This window comes from Myotis lucifugus, unplaced genomic scaffold (assembly GCF_000147115.1).
Source record: "Myotis lucifugus unplaced genomic scaffold, Myoluc2.0 scaffold_167, whole genome shotgun sequence".
Classification (NCBI taxonomy): Eukaryota; Metazoa; Chordata; class Mammalia; order Chiroptera; family Vespertilionidae; genus Myotis; species Myotis lucifugus.
Window position 1 is genome coordinate 592,638 of NW_005871215.1, and position 7,110 is coordinate 599,747.

General features: G+C 39.6%; 1 pseudogene; it reads left to right on the forward strand.

Moving 5' to 3' along the window:
• The first annotated feature begins 2,690 nt into the window (after positions 1–2,690).
• LOC106698357 lies at positions 2,691–3,812 on the forward strand (annotated as a pseudogene).
• The last annotated feature ends 3,298 nt before the right edge of the window (positions 3,813–7,110 follow it).

Below are 7,110 nucleotides of genomic sequence, written 5' to 3' on the forward strand. Positions count from 1 at the left end.
TATCTCTTTCTTATGTTTAAAGGATCTTCAAATTGTTTAATGATGAGTGATATCTGTTTCATATTATCATACCTCCATTAGCCATCTAAACTCAGACATGTTATTTCTGTTTCCTTGAAACCCTCATAATAGTTGAGAACATAATATGCTTTTTTCCTTTTTTCTTAATTGTGTAACAACATCTCCACCAGTTACAAACAACAGTTATATTCAACCCTCTTGATCTTCAGGCCAGATTCATAGGTTTCCATCTTAAATACACTGGTATCAGAAGGCCAACCTAACTTCTTTTATTAATTACTAACATAGATAGACATTTGATAAAACTGAGCAAAACCAAACCAATTTATAATTTCACATAAATAGTAAAAGAGAAATGAATAATTCAGTCTGCCTTTTATAGATAAGAAATGTTACCAATTAGCATAATTACTTACCAGTCTGTCATCTTCCATTTGGAAATGCATTAGTAATAAAATACTGGTTTTCTTTATCATGTTCTTAAATTATAGCCCTTCGAAAGACATCTGTTAAATACCTACTATGGGGGCATATGTTATTGGTTGAATCAATTTATATTTCCCTGAAACAGATCAAGAATAATATCAAGGAAACAAAATGGTCGCAACTACATGTATTGGGCACTTTATATGCCTTGGGCACTGTGACAAGCTCTTTTACATGTTCCACCCTTACAAAACTGTTACATTTTTACCTGATAGTTATTATCTCCATGTAATAGATTAGGAAACTAAGATTTATCTAGGTTAAACACTTTCCAGAGATTGCATGGCTAATAAGTGAAGCAGGTCTAAACCAAATTTGTCTGACTCCAGAGTCTATGAGATTAACTAATGACAGGTGGGTGCTAACGTATCATAGTCTCTGCTCTCTCTGGAACTTCTTCAGAGTAGTGGCAATGTGAGCCAAGAATTTTATATCCAGTAAAACTGACTTTCAAATATTTATACTAGAATAGAATGGGGTTAACTAAGAAATGGTTCTCAAAGAAGATGACTAATTAGTTTAAAAAGAATACAAGATTTGAATTAAAAGAGTGAAGAATCTTTTTAAAAATATATTTTTATTGATTTCAGAGAGGAAGGGAGAGGGAGAGAGAGATTGAAACATCAATGATGAGAGAGAAGCATTGATTGGCTGCCTCCTGCATGCCTCTCACTGGGGATTAAGCCCGCAACCTGGGCATGTGCCCTGACTGGGAATCAGTTGACGCTCAACCACTGAGCCACACCAGCTGGCCAGGCTAAAGAATATTCCCGATAGGGGACATCAGAATGACCAATAATATAGAGGTGGTGACAGTAAAAATGTAACTGCAGAACTAGCTCAAATGGTTCTAAGACAATAGACCAAAACCACAAGCCATGCGTTCAAAGCATGCACAGAGGAGAAAGCTTTCACCTGCAGCTTAATCCAGAACCAAAGTCTGCTCCTCGCTCCCCCGCCCGTCCCCCCCTCGCCCCCCCGAACCAGAGGACGGGGATATAACTGGAACTTGAGCACCAGAATCCTTTTAGAAGCGAAGGGTCTATTGTCCAGAAGATCTGGTGCTGAAGCCCTTTACCATGAATGGCCAAGCTCCAAGTTTCTCCAGTAAAACTTGCCCTACCAGTGCTTCCAAATAGCTGTTTCCCGGCCTAACCTCTTAAAACCCACCACAAACCCCAGATTTGAGAGGTGCCTTCTGTATCCTGCAAACAGACTCAGGATTAAATAAATTGCTCTTTCTTTTCTCAAAAGTATTGAGAATGTCATAGTATTGGCTTCTCTGCTTGTGGTCAATAAACCCTTGTTCAGTAACAAAAAGACCAGATCTCCTAGGGCAGTGGTCGGCAAACTGCGGCTCACAAGCCACATGCGGCTCTTTGGCCCCTTGAGTGTGGCTCTTCCTAAGCCTTAGGAGTACCCTAATTAAGTTAATAACAATGTACCTACCTATATAGTTTAAGTTTAAAAAATTTGGCTCTCAAAAGAAATTTCAATCGTTGTACTGTTGATATTTGGCTCTGTTGACTAATGAGTTTGCTGACCACTGTATCCTGGGGCACATGACTGGTGGACAGTTAATGAGGGGCTGGGATACTCCTCAGGGTACCATTATACACATTCCCACCAATGTTTTTATTGCATTATCACAGTCACTTGAAAATATTCATTTATTTTGCTGTAGAAAGTCTGTGTGATTGTTATGCCATTTTTTCCCCTCTTGCCCTCGGCAAGGCCCATTTGCCTTCTCTGAGCCACACCTGGGGTTGGGCACCCCCTGACCCTTTTTTTCTTTTTTCTGTAGGTGGCCTGAAGATGCAGGGGTGGAGTAGAGAAGGGTTTACTTGTTGCCTTTGTCAGAGGAATTTGATTCTGCTCTCTACTCTGAGGGTCTGTGTGGGGTTCGCTTCCTAACAGATATTTAAAAAACAAAATTTACCCACACTTTTACCTCTAATGTTATTTCCATATTTCTTCCTACTCTTGTCCAAATGCACTTCTGTTTGCAGTCTGTTTACAAGGCTATCTATCCTGTGAGACTCTGACGTTCTTTAAAGAAGGGACTGTCTTAATAATTCTTACGTCTTTAAGGCCTATCACAAAATAGTTACTCAATACATGTTTAGTAATTGCAGGAATGTTGTTAAAACCATATTGTAGCTTCTTCTCTGAGGAAGCACCAAATGGCAGCTGACGCTGGTGCAGCGGGAGAGCCCACAGGCCCGTAGGGGCCCTGGAATGGGAGCCACAGCGACATCTGTGGAGGGTTTAGCAGCGGCATTCAGGGCCATGGTTTCCGCTTAGGTCAGGGCGAGGGCTGAGGCCACAGAGCTGGCGGAGGCAAGGCCAAGGACAAGGAGTGGATCCCTGTCTCCAAGCTGGGCCTCACGGCCAAGGACATGAAGGTCAAGTCCCTGGGGGAGATCTCTCTCTTCTGCCTACCCATCAAGGAATCTGAGATGGTTGGTTTTTTTTCCTGGGGGCATCCCTCAAAGATGAGGTTTTGAAGATTATGTCCATGTAAAAGCAGACTCGTGCTGGCCAGCAGACCAGGTTCAAGGCATTTGTTGCCATTGGGAATGACAACGGACATGTTGGTCAGGGTGTTACATGCCACAGGGAAATAGCTACTGCCATCCATGGGGCCAACATGCTGACCAAGTTCTCTGTAATCCTTGTGTGGCCAGGCGACTGAGGGAACAAGATCGGCAGGCCCACACTGTCCCTTGTAGAGTGGCTGGCTGATGTTGCTCCGTGCTGGTGGCCTTGTTCCACACCGCCAGGGGCATTGGTGTTGCCATAGCCCCTAGTCCAGTGATGGCGAACCTATGACACGCGTGTCAGAGGTGACATGCGAACTCATTTTTTTGGTTGATTTTTCTTTGTTAAATGGCATTTAAATATATAAAATAAATATCAAAAATATAAATCTTTGTTTAACTATGGTTGCAAATATAAAAAAATTTCTATATGTGACACGGCACCAGAGTTAAGTTAGGGTTTTTCAAAATGCTGACACACCGAGCTCAAAAGGTTCACCATCACTGTCCTAGTCCCATGAAGCTGCTGCTGAAAAAATGGCACTGGGGATGGCTGCACCTCGGACAGGGGTGCACTGCCACTCTAGGCAACTTTGCCACAGCCTCCTTTGATGCCATCTTCAAGACTTTCTGCTGCCTCACCCCGACCTCTGGCAGGAGGCCGTGCCCACCAAGTCCCCCTGTCAGGAATTCACTGACCAACCTGTAAAGACCACGTCAGAATCTCCATGCAGAGGACCCACATCCAGCTGTGGCCACACATAGTTTTATACAAGAAAAATTAAAGGGAATTAAGCCTGGTTTTAAAAAACCATCTTGTGGTCTGCTATTTTCCCCTCAACAGACTATTTTCTATATTTTATATGGCCTTAATAATTATTTTATTGTCTTCTTAATGTACATTTCTCATAGGTATATTATCATTTGAGTTGCTTCTCTTATTTTGAAATGTCTTGTGAGTTAGTAAGTAGGGACATGACTTGATATAAAGATAGATTTGGAGAAGGATAATGTGAATAAATGTGAATTTTGGTCAATCAAATGGTCCAAAGGTAGGGAGACCAGTTAGGAGGCTGACCTCAGTCACACAAAATGAAGCTGATGAAGTTACCAAGCCCAGGACTAGGATGGTGCTTGTGGGAATACAAAGGAAGAAACAGTTACTCCATCCACTACTAAAGCCGGAAGATATAACCATGGATTTGTCCCGTATGGAGCTAAATGTATGACAGACAGTAGGGGTATTGTCCTGTGATGAAGAACATTATTTTAGCACCTCGGACAGCTCCTGGATTGTCAAGTAGAGGCTCTGGGTCTTACAAGACCATTACTGCTGTCAATGATGGCTCCCTTTAATAAAAAATAATAAGAAAATAAATAACATTTATTGAGCATGTGAGTAATGAAAGCTTCACATGCATTAACCTATTTAGTTCTCATAAGGAAACAGGCACAGAAAGATTACATAATGTGCCTAAAAAGTCATGCAAATAGCAAATAGCAGAGCTAATTTCTGAACCCAGATAGTCTGGCTCCAAAACCCATTATACTATACTGTGCAAAACAATTACAATTGCCCGGCTGGCGTGACTCAGTGGTTGATTCTTCGTCAGGGCACATGCCTGGGTTGCCGGCTCAATCCCCTGTGTGGGGCATGCAGGAGGCAGCTGATCAATGATTCTCTTTCATCATTGATGCTTCTATCTCTATCTCCCTCTCCCTTCATCTCTGAAATTGATTAAAAAAATATACATAAAAAGCACAATTATAATTTAGTATGATAAATTCTACAGCAGAAAAGTACAAAAGAGGGGCAGTGTACACAAAGGAGGACAAGGAAAGGAGGAGGATTCTGGGAAAACTTCCCAGAGAAAAACACACTGGAACTAAGCTTTCAAGGATGAATGGGATTTAATTAGAGCAGATGGCCAATAGGCTACCTGCGTTGAGAAGGGTTCTGAGGCAGATCCAGGCTCAGCAAAAAGCCTTCCAAGATCAATTAACAAATGAGGTAGAGAATAATGGGAGACCTGACACTGGGGAGGTAGATGGACCTAATAATAAAGGCTCTTGGATACAATTTAAGAAGTTTAGACATTCTCCCTAAAAGCTATAATAAGCCACCAGAGAATTTTAAGCAAGGTGTGGCAGGATAAAACTTGCATTTTAGAAAAAGCTTTCTAATATTTCAGGGTAAAGGTAGCAGAGTAAAAGATCATACGTTCTTCTTTTTCTAATACCTAATGTTAAAAAACAAAACAAACAAACAAAACAAGCTCAGAGACAGGGCAACAAACTCACTCTGGATAAGGTGGGAAGTGGGGCAAGGAGACTTAATCCATACGATACTATAACAGTTACAAAAAGATCTTATTGGAGTTGCCCCTACTAAACAAGAATGAGATGAAAACAAATTACATGGTGACAGTCAAAAAAAAGGGAGGGGAGGAGATGAAGGAAAATAATGGGTGATTATGAAGAGCTAGTTTGGAAGAAAACATAGCTCCAAGATACAGGAGATCCCCAGGGAGTGCCTTGAACTAAAAAGACCTTAGTAAGAATATGAACCTGAGAGAAGACCTCAAAATTGAGATGGTAAAATAACAGAGGGAGAATAAAAAGGATATTTCAGAGCTAAGGAAATGAATCAAGTACTGAAACACCATCATATACCTAACACATAAATCAGAAATGCCAAATAACAGGAAAGACATGATTGAAAATTGAATTAATGGCATGGATAAAAAACTTGAGATAATTATGACAAATACAAAGGGAAAATACAGAGGGAATAAAGCAATTATGGAGAAGATAATAAGAACCAGGAGATAATCAAACCTAGGGATAATTGGTGTCCCTAATTAGGGTAGAAAATCCAATAAATGCAACAAAATAGGCTTTCAGAAACACAATACAGGAATGTTTTTCCTAAAATAAAGGAAGAATTGAATCTGCAGAGGAAAATTTTTACAGTATGACAGAAAAAAAAACCCTACTTTGAACAAACATGAACCATTTGCAAAGGAAAGTGGTTATTTAGACATCTGGGCAGAAAAGGCAAATCTTCCACGGAGATGGGTAGGATGCACACAGATATTTCCAAACCATCTCAATACCAGAAGAAAAGGAAGCCACGTCAACAGAGTTTAGAGAGAAAAAAGTATGACCTAGGAATATTTCACCTTGCCACAGGTAGATGTCTCAGGCATGAAAGAACTCAGAGAGTAAAACACTCGAGTCTTTCATGATAAAAAAAATTCACCTACTTCAGGACAAGGAGATGAATTTAATTAAAGAGATTCAGGAACAGAAAACACCAAGGGAACAGTTAAGAGTACTGGTGATAGGCTGGTGAGCTATTTAAATACAGAACTAAGAGCAAACAACTGAATTCTATAAAATGTAAATGTTACAAATCCTTATAATGTAAAAATAATAGAAAGATTTTTTAAATCATGAGGTGGGAGAATGAGACAGGGAGAAAGTAAAATTGCCTCATCTTTCACCTTCAGGGAACCAATTGCAATGATCTAAAATTAAATCATAAATCAAAAGAAATGTCATAACTTCAACCTTTTAATTATTTCCTAATTTTTCTTTACTTCAAGAATGTCTTGAAAAACACTTCTCCCATGGTGGGAAAAGAAAGTTATCTGAAACTAAATTTAGTTTACTTTTAGTTTCTTTTCTTCTGTAAAAGTAAAACTTAAATTTAATACTTTAACTAAAATGACATGGGTAAATGATCATAAAATGCTCTCTCTCATCTCTTACCTTTATATGTAAATAGAGACACTTCTTGAATTATGTTAACACATTATTTTGGGGTGGTGAGATCCCCCCCAGTTTTATTGAGATATAACTAACATATAATATTGTATTCATTTAAGGTGCACAACATATTGATTTGATACCTGTATATATTGCAAAATGTTTATCATAGAAACCCCACTTGTGCCTCACCCCCCCTCCTCCCCACAAAAGTAAATATCCTGAATTTTAAGTACTAATTTTCTTACATTTTTTTGTAGTTTATCACTCAAGTGTGCATGCATTTCTGGAT